General features: G+C 54.4%; 1 pseudogene across 1 annotated transcript; it reads right to left on the minus strand.

Annotated features, from left to right (window-relative positions):
* Positions 1–2,758: 2,758 nt before the first annotated feature.
* LOC311370740 lies at positions 2,759–7,221 on the minus strand (annotated as a pseudogene). The gene is made up of 3 exons (XR_014684254.1): positions 6,872–7,221; positions 6,010–6,588; positions 2,759–3,224 (listed from the first exon to the last, which is right to left on the minus strand). The product of XR_014684254.1 is annotated as an uncharacterized misc_RNA (transcript).
* Between the last annotated feature and the right edge of the window lie 843 nt (positions 7,222–8,064).

Here is an 8,064-nt window from a genome sequence, read left to right on the forward strand (position 1 = left end):
GGGACGGGGCCCGGCTCGCCTCTCACCCACGGCCCGTGTCAGCGAAGTACCCGTTTGGTCGACCAAAAAAGTGCCATTAACTCAGTAACAAAGTGCAATCACAAGCCGCCTCTCTCTCCGATATAAAGGTGCAAAAGGAGGCAATACGCGCGAATCAAGCGGTTCTGCCAAGAGCTGGGGGGGGGGAGGGGGGAGAGGGGGGGATCTCAAGGGGTCACATGTTCTCCTACTTACCCACATAGCAACGACGTATTGTAAAACTAAGCGCAAACCGGATGCACCAAGCCAGAGCAGAACACACGCAGCACTGACCGCGCTACGGTCCGACTTTCTGGTGGAATCTGCAAGTGTGTGTGTGTGTGTGTGTGTGTGTGTGTGTGCGCGCAATGGGCTAGCAGTTCAGGGTGCATGTTTGAACAGGCTGCGGCTGACTCACAACAAAGTGATGATGTGGCCAGAGGGACCGTGGCGACCACGGAGGCGCGCACACACAACTACACAGTCACACACACGCATGAGCGCACGCACACGCACACACACACACACAGATCCTACCTAGGTTACACCAGGCTTTGCTTTAATATAATAATACCCGCTCCCATGCTGGTCGGGCGGCATTAGAGGACTACAGAGAGAGGGGGGAGAGAGAGAGAGGGAGAGGGAGAGAGAGGGAGAGAGCAAGAGCGAGAGAGGTCTGATTTGATCCCTCCCTGCTTGAAAACGTGGCTGTGCTGGGGGAGATTATTTTTTTGGAATGCAACAGACATTGTGAGATCTCTTCTCCCCCCAACCCCCCTACTCCCTCACCCAGACCCTGACTGCCCCCCCCCCTCCCCTCTTCACCACCACCACCACCCCCGGCCCCACCTCCCCAAACCAGCCCACTGCAGCTGCTCCTCCACGCCTACCGACTTGGACAGGTATTTATTGCTTTCCTCACGCTGCAGGTTACCTCATGGTAGCGTGGTCTCCTGGGCCCCGAGAGCGGAACATAGCGCAGTACGGCTGCACCCAGCCCTCCCTGAGTCCTCCTCTCTCATACCGCCAGCCTCGCCCTGACCCACCCCCCCCCCCCCCCCCCCCCCCCCAACCCCCCCAACCCCAGGACAACCTCTCTGGGGAACATACCAGCAGCCCAGGTCGCCGCTGTCGCTGTGCAAACATAGAAAAGGTGCTCATCTCATATCCCACTCCTCTATCTCTGGCGCTCTCTCCTCAGGCTCCCTGACATGGCCTTAACCCGGCCGCGGGGGTAAATGCTGTGCCCGGGCGCCGGGTTCAATGCTACCCGCGTTCCCCCGTCGCACAAGGACAGACTTCCAAGAACTACTGCACAACATGAAGCACATTCACTCACGCTGGTCGCCTCCCTCTTTGAGGGGGAAGGGGGTGTGTGTGTGGGGGAGGGGGTGGAGGGCTATATTATGTCAAATGTTCTTCGTCGTTGGACCAATGGGGGGGGTCTCGATTAAGTGTTTTTTGTTTGTTCTCGTTGGTGTAGCCGGTATTTAAAGTTTTTTTTTTTTTTTTTATCATTCACCCACGACACATCGCCCGGTGAAGTGACACGTACAAACAGTATACCTCCGCATTAAGAAGGGACCCGATGTCATCCTAACTACCTGCTGTATGTCGACGCGCGCGCGCGCACACGCACACACACACACACACACGCACACACACACACACACACACACGTATACAATTATAAAGTGTCAAGTACCCAAAGCAAAATCGATTAAAAATGGAACCAACATTGACAGAGAAAAAAAAAAAAAAAAAAATTAAGACAAATCATACAGGACACGAGAAATGCTAAAGTCGCAGGGTTGGGAGGTGCAAGACAGGCAACAAAGTCAGGCTAAGAGACGCGTGGAGGCGAAGGGCAGTGCTTCAGAAACAGAAGCCCTCCTCCACTCCCCTTCCCTGCAGCCCTGCAGCCAAAGAGTCTCCACAAACGTGGATTCGACTCGACAACATTTCATCTTTTTCTCTTATCTTAAAGACATTAGAATCATAAAATACATTGTTTATCTTTTCTTTTTTTCGTGAGAGAGAGAGAGAGAGAGAGAGAGAGAGAGAGAGAGTTAAGAAACACTTCAATCAAACCCATGTCGGATCCTTTCTGGAGCATCAAAAGAAGAGGACTTGCATATACCACACCGAGTGGCAATGTTGTTTCTATGGTAACTGTACATTTTCAGATGTCTGCAAAAGAATAGAAAAAAAAAAAAAAACATGTTGTTTCATTTCAAAAGGATTTATCCTCGGTTAACCCAAACAGGAGCCTGCCGTTGGACAGACAGCCTGTTACGAATGAAAATCTCCCATCCACTGCATAGTTGCTCATAGTTGATGTGAATCCACGTGACATTCTACCACTAAGAGCGTGTATGCCAATGTACAAAATCCCTAAGATCATAAGGAAATAAAGTGACCCAGAAAGTGGACATCGTGGGCGCCTGATTTGAAGTGTTCTTTGCTCTTTGACAATTAAAACCGACGCAAGTGCTGTCTCTGTTTCCAAAAAGCAAAGAGGGACAATGAAACGTTTAAGATTAGATTTTTGTGACACCCTGATTTGGTTTAAAGAGGAAAAAGTTAGTCGTTGTCGTTAAAGTTTGCCTCAAAATGTTATCTTTTTCTCCTCTCTGTCCGGACGCCTGTCTCACAGGCGTCCGCAGAGGGAGCATGGCGTCCCAGCGTGGCGGGGGTCTCGCGGGCCCCCCCCCCCCCCCCCCCCCGAGGACCCCCCCCCCTAGGGCCCCATCATCTCCACCGGCCTCTCCTGTGACTCAGGACTGTGCGTGAGGAAGTCGGGGCCGCCCTCCTCCGCCGTTAAGGTGGGGTCTGAGCGCCGCCGGCCCCTGGCTCCGTGGGGGCCCGAGGTGGGCCAGGGGCCCGGGCGGCGGCGGCGGCGGGGCCCAGCGCGCCCGGGGTGGTCCAGGGGGGCCTCCAGCAGGGCCGGCGGCTCCCTCACCCGGGGCTTGCGGCCGCGGCGCGAGGGGACGCCGTTGCAGCCGTCCTTCTTGAGGTGGCGGTGCAGGTGGTCCGAGCGCACGAACGTCTTGAAGCAGCTGGAGCACTGGTAGGGCCGCAGGCCGGTGTGCACTCGCATGTGGTTCTTCAGGTCGTAGTTTGTGGGCGAAGGCGGCGCCGCACTGCGTGCACAGGTATGGCTTCTCCCCGTGTGCTTCCGCATGTGCACCTTGAGCTTGTCTTGTCTGCGGAGGAGGAGAGAAAAAACGACCAGGGAATGAAGCGACCGTACCGCTGCAAAACAAACTCCCCAGCCCGCAGCGCCCCGGGGGCGGGGGGGAGGAGGGGGGGGGGGGGGGGGGGGCGGAGGGGGTGAGCTAACACACATTTCAAAAAGAGGAAGACGTGTTTAAGCGCTCGTATTACCGTACCGGAGGTTCCCGCTGCATACAAAACCCGCTCTCTGCCGTATATTATTCCTTTTAATGTACGTATGGGTCAACGGTATTTCGCCTTTTAACGCTTGATGTCAGCTATTAAAGCGTCTCCGCCGCCCCGCTGCCGGGGGCCGTAAAGACCTGAGGTTTTTATCTGAACCATCTCTCATAACTCCTCTCTGAGCCGCGGCCCCCCCTGCCCCCCTGCCGGCGTTTATTTACAGTTCCCGTTCTTTTTCATTCCTTCCACACCGATAATTATCATCCAAGAGAAAAAATAAAGTGGCTGATAAACACCCCCCGATTTAAAAAAGAAATGTTTATCATTGATATTCATTTTCGTATATATATATATATCCAACTAAAAAGATAAAGAATAACTCATACTTTATCCATCGTGAAGAACCGTGTCTGCATAACCTTACGTCAATCATAAACTATCTTCGGAACAAAGGAAGTTGTATACATAAAACTGAAATATATTGTTAGCAATATCTTGTCAAGGTTAATGTTTACTGGATAACTGTTAAAAAAAAAACTACTCTGACTCTTTCAGTATCTTCTACAAAACAAATACATGCTGGACACCAGACTACAATGCTGGCATGATTAATACACATAAACATCTCGCCTCCACACACACCAAGGCTAACACAATAGCGGATAACCCAACGTGGTTAGACGTCATTCCTGGACGTCTAGGTCTGAGACTAGATTGTCCACCCATCTCTTCTTTATCAGAACGCTGCCCTCGGGTCCACGTCTGCCTTTCTTTACCCCACCTCGTACCCGCTACCTATCTTAGCTCTCCGCTAACATCGTAGCTCTTAGCTAGCTGTGGTTCCCCACCAGCTGGGGCACAGGGCAGCTACACAGACTAGCGTAGCTCTGCTAACGCATGCTTGCTGTTAGCAGAGCTTTGCGCTGGGCTTTAGGTAAACACACACACACACACACACACACACACACACACACACACACACACACACACACACACACACACACACACACACACACACACACACACACACACACACACACACACACACACACACACAAACAGGTTCCCTTCTTGAATTTGTACGGAGAACCTCCATGAATTGAGGAAGGACAGACTCGTGGAAGTCCTATTGTCCGGTGGAAGAGCCACACATGGCAGGCCCCACGGGTCAGAGCCCGGGGACAAAGTTCCACAGGGACAGGGGTGAATTATTTAACTGACAGGAGTGATTTATTACAGAGCGAGAGACACTCTTAACCCTGATCAAACAGGATTAAGATTACAATACCCCTCCTCCTACCGCTAACCTCATTTAACCGGAATGCAAATTTAGCTCAGTCTTCCCTGCTCGCCCTGCTAATGCAAAGGGTCCCAGTGTTCCTACCCTCCTGCATCTTGTTTCCAAAGCCAGCCCACTGATTAATTCATTAAGGGAATGGCTTCGAGGAAGCACTCACAAATACAGGGAAGCCATGTGCAGTCCAGACTCTCTCGCTTTGTACTGGCTGCATTTCAGTTGGGCTTTGTGTGTGTGTGTGTGTGTGTGTGCGTGTGTGTTCATGTGTGATCGTTTGAATGTGTGAGTGTGTTTGTGTGTGTGTTTGTTTGTTTGTATGTGTGAGTTTGTGTGTGTGTGTGTGTGTGTGTGTGTGTGTGTGTATGTTCGTGCGTGCGTGCGTGCAGTTATGTTATGGGCCGGTTCGCTGGGGGCAACGATCAACATAGCCAAAGTTCACAAGTTCAGATGAGATAGGAGAGCACAGCGTGCCAAGAATCCCCCTCTATATCAGAATCTAACACTTTACAGCGGCCCTAGGCTAGATAACACTGCCCTGGTACAACCTCTTTATAGGGTCCCTCGGATTGAAATGTCAGGACTTTGCTGTGGACCCTTCGCCGATAAAACTACTTTTATGACCGCGTGAGCCCGCGGGCGAGCGGTGGAATGTACAATGCGCCTTTTTAGAGAACATTATGCTGATGAAAAGTAATAACGCTGCTGAATAAACAGAACGTTATGTAAGGAGGTGTTGAGTCCGAACAGGTGCGTCACACGGCACACAGCACGAGAGAGCAGCGCCGGTTAAAAACACACACGCGCAGGAGAACAAAACGACTTAAAAATAGGACAATAAAAAAAAAAATGAAGATAATTCGTGACAATCACAAGATGGACGCCCCGTGTAGGAGCTCAGAAAAAAAAAAAATCGATGCTACTGCTAACGGCGATGCTAGCACGCGACCCCTAGCCGGAGCTAACGCGCCGGTGAGTGCGTGTCCGTTGTGTGTCACTCCCACGCCTCTTACGCACTTATTGTGTGTCGTCGTACGTCCTGGCACAAAAACAAAACAGTACTTAGCATCGTGTAGCATCTTATCCCAGCTATCTCTGTTGTGTACGGGGAACGGGTTAACCCTAACATTTATTAGTGCTCGGCACTTGGTTCTATGAACGTCTTTACTGTGCCGACAAGAGATATATTGTTTCTCTTTCTTCTGACAAATGTAATAATTGTAAGTCGCGTTGGATAAAAAAAACGTCCGCTAAACGCCCTGAACGTGAACGTTAGCGCGAACGTGAGCGAGCGTTACCTGGTGAAGCGCACTTTGCAGATGGCGCACTCGTAGGGCTTCTCCCCGGTGTGCGTCCGGATGTGGCGGGGCAGCTTCCCCGCGCCCTGGATGACCTTGGAGCAGATGGGGCACTTCTGGAACGCCTTCGACCGCATCTTCCTCTCCCCGCCGCTGCCAACGCCGCCGCCGCCGCCGCCGGCCCCGCCGCCGGCCCCGCCGCCGCCTCCTCCGCCTCCTCCTCCTCCTCCTCCTCCTCCCATGGCCCCGCCCCTCTCGCCCGGGCCCCGCCCCCGCTCCCCGCCCCGCCCCCTCTCGGGGCCCAGCCCGCCCCGAGAGGCCGCGGCCCAGTGGGACGGCACCAGACCGTGGGCCGCCGCCGCCGCCGCCGCCGCCGCCGCCGACTCTGCGCCGCCGGCGTCCTCGTGCTGCGCGCTGTTAAAGTAATTCAAGTAAAACTCCATGTCGGGGTCCTCGCCGTCGCCCTGCTCCTCGCCGGCCGCCGCCCGCTCCTTCTGCCGCTCCATGGAGTCCATCATGTGCTGCAGCAGGGCGCTGGCCGAGCCGCGCTCCCGCTCCCTGGCCGCCGCCGCCGCCACCGCGCGCCGCCACCGCCGCCGCCACGCCCGCGCCCGCGCCCAGCTCCCCGTCCGCCTCGGGGCCCGGCCGCGGGGGGCCGCCGCCGCCGCCGCCGCCGCCGCCGCCGCCGCGCCGCCGGGCCTCGGCGGCGGCGGCGGGGTAGAAGTGGCCGTTGAGGGCGGCGGGGTAGAAAGGCAGACCCCCGTTACCCTGGGGCCACTCCCCGCCGCCCTCGCTCCGCCCGGCCTCCCCTTCCTCCCCGTCCTCCTCCTCCTCCTCCTCCTCCTCCTCGTCCTCCTCGTCCTCCTCTTCCTCCTCGTCCTCCATCTCCCGCCCCCGGGCCTGGGCCTGGGCCGCGGCCGCCAGCGCCAGGGCGGCGTAGTACTCCCCGGGGCCCCCCGTTGGTGGGGCCCCCCCGTTGCTGTGGGGCGTGCTGCCGTTGCCGTGGTTAAAGTGCGGTTGCGCGGACAGGTCCCTGAGTTCCGGCGTGCTACAGCTGCTGCTCCAGGTGGCCCCTCCCCGCTGGAAGTACTCCAGGTACTCCTGCGCGCGCAGCTCGGGCTCCGCCCCCTCCTGGCCGCCGCCGCCGCCCTGCCCCCCGGGGCCGCCACCGCCCTCCTCCTCCTCGCTGTCGTCTCGTCGCTCGCTGCCCGCCTGCCCCGCACATCACCATGGAGACGAGAGGAACACACACTCAGTGTTACACGGACAGAGTGGGGACGGAGTGAGGTGATGGGATGATCGGCACTCGATGTACTCGCTTATTGTATGTTGTACGTCCTGGCACTTAATGTACACACTTATTGTATGTTGTACGTCCTGGCACTTAATGTACACACTTATTGTATGTTGTACGTCCTGGCACTTAATGTACACACTTATTGTATGTTGTACGTCCTGGCACTCAATGTACACACTTATTGTATGTTGTACGTCCTGGCACTTAATGTACACACTTGTTTTGGTTGTACGTCCTGGCACTTAATGTACACACTTGTTTTGGTTGTACGTCCTGGCACTTAATGTACACACTTATTGTATGTTGTACGTCCTGGCACTTAATGTACACACTTATTGTATGTTGTACGTCCTGGCACTTAATGTACACACTTATTGTATGTTGTACGTCCTGGCACTTAATGTACACACTTATTGTATGTTGTACGTCCTGGCACTTAATGTACACACTTGTTTTGGTTGTACGTCCTGGCACTTAATGTACACACTTGTTTTGTTGTACGTCCTGGCACTTAATGTACACACTTATTGTATGTTGTACGTCCTGGCACTTAATGTACACACTTGTTGTATGTTGTACGTCCTGGCACTTAATGTACACACTTGTTTTGTTGTACGTCCTGGCACTTAATGTACACACTTATTGTATGTTGTACGTCCTGGCACTTAATGTACACACTTGTTTTGGTTGTACGTCCTGGCACTTAATGTACACACTTATTGTATGTTGTACGTCCTGGCACTTAATGTACACACTTA

Source organism: Micromesistius poutassou (assembly GCF_964030765.1).
Source record: "Micromesistius poutassou genome assembly, contig: SCAFFOLD_5714, whole genome shotgun sequence".
In the NCBI taxonomy this organism is placed as follows: Eukaryota; Metazoa; Chordata; class Actinopteri; order Gadiformes; family Gadidae; genus Micromesistius; species Micromesistius poutassou.